This window comes from Terrapene carolina, unplaced genomic scaffold, assembly GCF_002925995.2.
Source record: "Terrapene carolina triunguis isolate 2854851 unplaced genomic scaffold, T_m_triunguis-2.0 Scaffold30518, whole genome shotgun sequence".
NCBI lineage: Eukaryota > Metazoa > Chordata > Testudines > Emydidae > Terrapene > Terrapene triunguis.
The window spans coordinates 214,988-220,917 of NW_020694869.1; the positions used below are offsets into that span (position 1 = coordinate 214,988).

Sequence of the window (5,930 nt, forward strand, 5' to 3'; positions counted from 1 at the left end):
ATGGAGAGATGCAAGGAGCCCCTGGTTCATGCAATGAGCTCAGCCTGCATAAGTGATACATTCTGTGACCTCTCAAGCCCACTTTATAGGGGGCTGAGGCATGTGAGGTGCTAAGAACCCACAACTCCCAGTGACTTCCGGGAAGCTGGTTAGCATGTGTGTGGGGGTCTTTTCTTGTTTTCTTAAAACAATGCTTTCTTAAACACAATGCACTTACCTATCACACCGTTTCCCCAACCACACAAAAGAAAAGAAGTGATTAGCTAAAGAACACCAAAAATCTCACCATTTCTGCAGAGGAAACAGACACAAATGGTTCTTACAAGGTAGAGGAAATATTCAGTTTGTCACAATGGAAATTATTTGATTAGTAAAATGTGGGCACACCCTCTCCTTCACTGGGGCTTCTGATCTATTTCCCACCCCAGTGCACATATACAAATGCAGAGTTTTGAGGAAACCATGTGCAAAGCATTTTTTTTCTTTTACCCCCCCCAGAAACCTCTGAGGATAACACTGGTAAATCTGCATTCTTTGTTCTCTACTTTCAATAACACCAACATGTTTATTATGATAGATTATGAGTAATATCATAATACTACAAGGTAAGAACCATTGGTGAACTTCAGTGTAAACACACACTACAGCAACAGGAGGGGTTCTCCCATCACTGTAGTGAATCCATCTCCCCGAGAGGCGAAAGCTAGCTTGACAGAAGAATTCCTGCATCAACCTAGTGCTGTCTACACTGGGGTTAGGTCGGCTTAACGGCACCACTCCAGGTTGTGGATTTTTCACACACACACCCTTCCCCCAGAGCAATGTAGCTGGGTCGACATAACTTTTGAGTGTAGACCTGGCCTGAGTATTGGCATTGGCACATGGAATTTTGGAGGCAAGGCAGCCATACAACTTGTCATTTATTGTGGCAACATTTTCTTTAAAAAATTTCTTTCTTTCCCCTCCCCCCAGAAACCTCGGAGAACAACACTGGTAAGTATGCATTTTTTTGTTCTCTACTTTCAAAGACACCAAAATATTTATTATGATAGAATATTGGTAATATCATAATAATAAAATATTAGAACCATTGGTGAACTGCAGACAACAACCCTTTTAGGAACTGTGACTATTTTAAGGAAAGTCAAAGGAGAACAAGTGTATGCTGATAACCTAAAATGTGGGAATTCTGCAGATGATTTTACAAAATTCCTGACCATCCAAGCCTAGTGAGTCAGTTTGTGGTCAGGATTTATTGGCGACTCATTGGGATAAATTTTAGACCGTAGCTTTCCCCTTTTTATGCTTAAAGATTTTGTATGTTGTGAAAACTATTTATTTAAAAAAAAAACCTCTCTGGTGTAATATTGAGGAACAAAAATAATAAATGAGAAATTATGATGCTGTGCTTCTTTGGTTTTTTTGTTTGTTTTGAAATCTTGCCTGGTGTGTATCCATTTCTTCCATTTCATTTGTCAAATAATTTTAATTCTGGTGCCAGCAACTACACACAACAAAAGACCCCAAACAACTTAGAATTGTTCTCTGTCTTTAAAACGGAAAGGCACTTCTTTATCAGAACAAATCTATGTGTTGGATATTTTCAGTAACTAATGACTTTTTTTTTTTTTTGTCTTGCTCTACAGAAAAAATTGTCTTAGCCCTACTCCTGGGCATGATCATCATCGGGATCATCTATTATTTAAGTAGGAAGATCTTCTAGCTACATTTCTAGACTTTCTTCATAATTACAATATAAGACCAAATTCTGTTTAAATAATGTATGTGACACGCTACTTCTGATCTAAACAAAATGACATATTCCTCTTTCTTTCTTTTTTTAATTTTAGTTTTGTGTATTGTTTTCAGGGTGGTGATTTTAAAGGTGGAACTGATTTTAGGGAAATGCTAGTCCTGTGTTTTTAAAATTTGTATCTGTTTTAAATTATATTTTCTGTTTATTGTAGTGTGTGCAATGGCTTATGGCTACGATGCTATATTAAATCACTTACTGAGTCTTTACTGAAATTGGCATCAAGGGGAATATTTGGTGAGGAGGGCTGCAGTCTTTGGTCCTCCACTTGCATATGGTATAAATTATTACTGGAAACAGGCTCCAGAATTGGAACCAGTTTTTGACTCAGCCCCTCACATATTTGTGGGTGTTTGGCTCCATTATTTTGGATCAGTGCATTATAGACAGACAAACCATGGATTTTGTCTCTGTATCCAGATTTAAATTCCATCCCACCCCCACCCTGAGCAAAGGAAGAGGGAGAGCTGGCTTTAGAAACCAAGCCGAGGAAAACAACATCTCCCCTTACTCAATTGAAAGAGTGCTCCAAGACCAGAAGGAATTTCAGCATATATTTTGTGGTGTTTCCCCTGCTAAACCCTATGCTTTGGGGAAGGGCTAGGGTAAGGTTTCTTCTGACACTGACAATAATGTCAGGTACAAAGCCAGCTCCCTCTGAGCCCTGGTCTACACTATACAATTAGGTTGACATAAGGCAGCTTATGTCAACCTAACTATGTTGGTGTATACTCTACAGCCTTGCTCAGCTGATGTAAGGCTAGGTCTACACTACGGGGGGGGTGTCGACCTAAGATACGCAACTTCAGCTACGTGAATAGCGTAGCTGAAGTTGCGTATTTTAGATCAACTTACCTGGCTGTGAGGACAGCGGCGAGTCGACCACGGCTGCGCCGCCGTCGACTCCGCTTCCGCCTCTTGCCGCGGTGGATTTCCAGAGTCGACGGCAGAGCGATCAGGGATCGATTTTATCGCGTCTTCACTAGATGCGGTAAGTCGATCCACAATAGATCGATTGCTACCCGTCGATCCGGCGGGTAGTGAAGACGTGCCCTAAGTGCCCTAATACACTGACATAATAACTCCACCTCCACAAGAGGTATAGGGCTTATGTCAATTTGTGCTGAATTCCACCAATATTTTCAGTTGGGGAGAAATTTTTCAAAAGATTTGAAATGTTTTGTTTTGAGTGTTTTATTTCAAAATATTTCATTTAAAACCATGAATGGTGACAAGCTGAAGCTAGACAAATTCAGATTGGAAATAAGAAGTAAATTTTAATGATGAGGGTAATTAACCTTTGGAAAAAATTACCAAGGGTCTCTAGGAATTACTTTTGGGAAAGCTCTGTGGCCTGTCTTGTCCTAGGATTCAGGATATATAATCACAATAGTCTCTTCTGGCATTGGAATCTAGGAATCTGCAGTGGTATACAAGTGCCTTTGGCTTTAATTCTTGCATTTTATTATTTCTCTACTTACAATATTTTTTTTATAAATTACCAAACTTTGTCTTGGTTTTGGTTATTACATTATTTCTGTATGCTATAGAGACAAAATTGGAAGTACACAGTTAAACACATGGTTTTCTTTTTAAGGAAGCCAGCAGAAAGAAAAAGTTTTTTTTTTCCTGTTGAATGCTCTGGAGTCTGAAACTATTTGCCAAAATCGTGTTGCATTCCATCAATAGTTTCAAAAGAGAAAATGTTTTCAAAAGATTTGAAATCTTTTTTTTTTGAGTGTTTTATTTAAAAATATTTCATTTTAAAAAGTCAAAATATTTCATTTCAACTTTCTGATTGGAAGTGCTATTTTACATCCAAGTTTGGCCAATAAAAAAGAAAAACTGAAGAAAAAAATCAGTTTGTGTTAATTGAAGAGGTTTGCTTAATTTGAATTGAAATTTTTGAAGTTTTTTTGATTTGACAAAAAAAATTGTTTTGAATTGAAACAGTTGCTTTACTGGATTTTTTCTATTCTGAAAAATCCATTATTCACCCAGTTCTACTCATAAAGCTGTTTATTCAGCCCAGCCACCACTAGAGGGGGACAAAGTGCCCCACTGAGTAGTTGCGTGTTCCATTGTCTCTCCATGGATCTACCACCATCATCTTGTAGCCACAAGTAGGGGTGTGGGGGGGACTTAATCCCACTTTGGTGGCAGGTCCACTACTGCAGCGTCTTGAATGATTTACTGCTATAGCTCATGCTGAAAGTCCTGGCCTCAAATCTCATTCTTAGCCCCTGTGGTAGTGTTGTTATAAACTACTTTTTATTTATGTTTTATTTTCAGTCTAATTATAAGCACACACTTTCAATAATATAGACCTGGTCTTTTTAATGACCTGAAACATGCCATACAAGTGTCTTTTATAAACAGGTTATAGGATATTTTCATTTGCCATCACACAGGGCAGGACTCTGGTCTCCACAGTGTATGTACCTCATTGACAGCAAATTCTGGGGTAGATCCTATTCTGCTAATCAGCAGAGTAAAAGGGTCATAGGAGATTCCCCTTTCTGCCCCCTTGCATACAGCGTGCACCAGGGGCATGCCAGAGTGCAGCTGCTCATGGAAAATGAATGTTGAATGAATAAACAAGAGTATTCACATTGGAAACTACAGCTGGCCAAAAATACCTGCATCCAAACATTTTTCCAACTAAAAATGGCTTTTCAACAGAAGTGAGAAATTGTGAGAAAAGTTTTCACTTTGCCCAGATATTTTTCAATTTCTTGATGAAACATGCAAATGCAAATTCAGTTTTCAAATGTTTTTAGGTGTATTTAATTTTCTTCTACTTTTCTTTTGCCCTCCCTCCCTTTTCCCCCTCTTTCTGAGGGAGACAGGGTGGGGGGAAACCAAAATTTTTCCTCTCTTTTCCAACTTTTTTTGTTTGAAAATTCCACTAAATATTCAAACAAAACAATGATTTTTTGGTGCATTTTTCAAAAATTTCCACAGAAAGGAATTACTATTGTTTGACTAGCTCTGCTGGAAACCTGATTATAAGCAGAACAAGCAAACAAAGTACTGCAGCACTGGAATTCCTGTTCTTTTAGGATGAAGTGCACCCTCTGAATAGTGTCTGGATAAAACTTTCCACCAGGGGTCAGCGCTGACAAAAAATAGACGGTGCTAGCCAGAAGTGCCTCCTCAGTGCTGCCTCCATCATCCTGGCTTCTGTATAGCTCCATCCACAAACAAAAACTGCCCCCCTAAACGACAATGCATTGGAGAGGTTATCCGTACAAATTCGCAATCAGCTCTAATTTCCAGTCTGACAACTCTTTATCATCTTTTTAAAAAATTCTATTAGTAGTAGTAGACCTGCGTTGGTTTTCCTGTCGTGTTAGAATTTTCAATATTTCAAAAAATTTTCCCATCCGGAAGTACGATGAACAGTTTAAATTTAGAAATCTTTCACAAACCAGAAGCTTCGGAAGTGGTTAACATGTAATATCTGTGAGTATTTGTTAACCCATTACACACAGACACACACACACACACACACCAGTGACTGCCAGAAGAGATGAGTATCAAAGCAGAAAACAGGAACTTTGAATTGGTTCTTCTTCAATGCAGTGCTATTAAACTTTCTATACTAGTAGAACATCTATAAAGAGCTGTGAAGGGCTCACTGTTAAACGTATAGTAGCAAAATTATTTTTTTCCTGTTAATCTTTTAATGAATCTCATGTCTTGTGTTTGAACTCCAGAAAGAGGCAGTGTGTAGCATCTCTTAAGCAGTGACAATATTCAGAATTTTCTTTATTGCAGCGACTTAATTTATTGAATTTTTTTACAGTACTGGGATGAGTCAATTAAAATAATATTTTTGTTGTTGTTTGCAGATGCTCTCCAAGCAGAACTGAGTAAGTGTATGTTGATTCTTTGAATGTAAAAGTTAATTCAGTTCCATGGTGGAAAAGTGAAGCAAATAGAAATGAAGTTCTCACAGTTAGAAATAGGGAACCGAAAGATCTTTGTTGTTGTTAGAATATTATTTTGATAAAATGTGCTAGGATGGAAAGACGAATGATAGAGATCAATTCCTGCTCCCATTGGGTGAAAGTCTCTCCTACGCAATGGGCTATGTGTCACTTATATCCCACAC

The 5,930-nt window shown here is 38.2% G+C and overlaps 1 long non-coding RNA gene across 1 annotated transcript; it reads left to right on the top strand.

The window, feature by feature from the left end:
- The first annotated feature begins 429 nt into the window (after nt 1-429).
- On the top strand, nt 430-5,742 carry LOC112120838. The gene is made up of 4 exons (XR_003370465.1): nt 430-519; nt 973-993; nt 1,647-1,706; nt 5,668-5,742. It is a non-coding gene; the product is annotated as an uncharacterized LOC112120838 (long non-coding RNA).
- The last annotated feature ends 188 nt before the right edge of the window (nt 5,743-5,930 follow it).